Source organism: Ipomoea nil, unplaced genomic scaffold, assembly GCF_001879475.1.
Source record: "Ipomoea nil cultivar Tokyo-kokei standard unplaced genomic scaffold, Asagao_1.1 scaffold0418, whole genome shotgun sequence".
Lineage (NCBI taxonomy): Eukaryota > Viridiplantae > Streptophyta > Magnoliopsida > Solanales > Convolvulaceae > Ipomoea > Ipomoea nil.
This window is the reverse complement of record NW_017616846.1, coordinates 12,665-15,542: the sequence shown is the minus strand read 5'-3', so window position 1 is coordinate 15,542 and position 2,878 is coordinate 12,665.

The following is a 2,878-nucleotide window of genomic DNA, read 5'->3' as shown; positions in this document are numbered from 1 at the left end:
AACTCTTTTGTTGTTGTCATGAACGTGTCTCTATTAATAAACATCCACTCTTATTATGAAAGTCTCCAACTCTCTATTGGACATTGGATTTAATTATTAGGAAGAAGAAATCAAACTTGTATTTGGCTACCTAGATGCAACCATTATATATTTTTATAAGCAAAAACTTGTGTGTGTAGAATTGATGCACCTAACCTTAACATTAAAATGACGCACCTTAAGTACACAAATCACACACCTTAAGCACACAACAAAATACGTACATAAAGTTTTAAAATGGCACAACTTAAGCATACAAATCACACACTTTAAGAAGGAAAACCATGCACCTAAAGCTTTAAGCCGACACACCTTAAGTTTCAACAATTGTCTCACCTTAAACATACAAATCACGCACCTTAAGAAGGAAAATCACACACTTTAAATTTGACCTAGATGTAAAAAGGTCAAATTGACACCGCATTTTTTTAATCATTGTTAATCCTGGACGTTGATTTAGGCAAAATCAATGACTCAAATTTAACCACATAAACGCACAAGACACACTCAAGTGCACGAAATCTGAATTGTATATATATACTTTTGACATTGGGACCATAAGCAAATCCTTTATGTTGGGATGAGTTAATGTTTGAATAATAATATGGCTCACCTCCTTGGTAGTTAGTGATTAGAAAAAGAATATTGCCCTTTCATATTACTTGCCAGCCAAGTTAGCAATTCAAGTAAAAATTTGATTTCTTCTTCCTAAGAAATATGATTCCAGCAGGATTCCAGTAATTGGTGAAAGCAATAGCTTTCGAGTTTTATTTTGTTTTATTTTTAATTTACATTTTCACCTTTTAAAAATACATGTTAAAGTGTTAAACAATTGACTGAATAGGTGCAAATAACTTGACCGCTTAACCTATCATTGAAACACAAGTTGGATGCCTATATATCTCCATTATCCATGGACAAATTTGTTTGGAAACAGAACATATAGCTCTTTTAACGTATAATTAAATCTATAATTAACGTTGGATTGATATGATTTCGTGTTAAGATAGTAGTACTTCAAATAAATCAAAGGGAAAAGTGGAATTGAAGCACACGCGAAAAATGAAAGTGAAAAAGATATTATCTAAGAGGAATATAGATCTGAGAGAAAATATTGAAGACAAGAACAATTTCATTATACAATGTTGATTATTTTCCTTGTATGACAACAATTTATACTAAATTATTAATGCATATAGTAATTAATTTATCACCAAATATCTTATGGTATATATGATGGTATCATTATTATCTTTCCTAATGATTAATGAAGATTTTATGTTTGAGGAAGACCAAAACAAAAATACTAATAAGTTAAGAAAGTCTTGAACAAATTAAAGAAAAAAATATAATTATTTATGAACAGTATATTATAATTCTCTTTGTACGTGTTGCGCAGGTGCAGGCGTGCAGCACCATAGTTTTCAAACTATATTATTATATATAGTTATGCCTCTCCAATTTACTTAACTAAACAAATAATAAACAACAAAATTGAAAATAAAACAAAAACCGTAACTGCAGAAAGTTCATTGTACATTTCCACGTTTTTTCCTATTAATTAATGGAGAAGTTTCACTCAACAACATTGTTTTCTTTAAAAACAAGGAATTGGTCGATGGTCGAATGATCGATCAAAGGAGGGCTATAATCTATCAGAATAGTTAAAACCTAAATTTTGAAATTAGTCAACCCTGATGCTAATTAGTCAAGGATTACATTTGTGAGAGATGACGGATTTTTATTTGTGAGACATGTTGGGTCAACATGCTAATATCACACTTATATACTCAAATGTAATACTAATTATAAATAAAAAATGTATTACTTATATTATATTTTGTATTTTGATATAAAGTATTATATTTTTCATCAAAAATATATATGTTAACATTGTGTATTCATAGTATACAAATTGTGAACATTTGAACCTGCAAAATAGACCCCGGTCCACAGAATAATTTGCGATCAACCAGTACGCAAATTATGATGTGCAAGTGTGCAACCGTGTGCACCATGCATGGTGCACACGGTTGCAAAATGACACTGTTTTACTATGATGGAGTAACGGTGCCATTAGTGGCACCGTTTAACTCCACCAATCAAATAATATTTTTTTTTCAAAAACTCACATCGACGTGTAATTATGAATATATAGTTATGCCAGTCTGAATATATAGTTATAAAGTTATGGATATATAGTTATGAATTTATGGATATATAGTTATGAAGTTATGGATATATAGTTATGCAATTATGGATATAGTTCTCTGTGAACAAGCACTCTAAGAATTCGGAATATGGAGTTATGTAATTATGAATGTCTAGTTGTGAAATTATGAATGTGTAGTTATTATTTCTGAATGTACTATTTGTCAAATTATGAATATATAGTTATGTAATTCTGGATATATAATTATGAAATTATAGATATATCCTACTGTTTGAATACGAAAGGAAACCGCCTAACACCGTTAACGACAATTTGAACAAGATTTTTTTTATTTTTATTTTTTTATAAATGAAACGGCGTCGTTTTACAACCGTGTGCACCATAGCATAACGATTGCAACCAGTATGGCCACATCAACACGTACCCATACATGTTGATTTTTGTTTGGGTATGGGTCCCGGGGATAGTTATGCTGTGCATTCGTATGCACCATGCATGGTGCATACAGATGCCAAAACGACGTCGTTTTATTAAAAAACGCGCGTCTCCCCTTTAAAAAAAATTCAGGTTCGATTCCCAGCAACAACATTATATTGTTCATTCATTCTGGAATTTTAGTTCATAGATTATGGAATTATAGTTCATTGATTATGGAATTATAGTTCA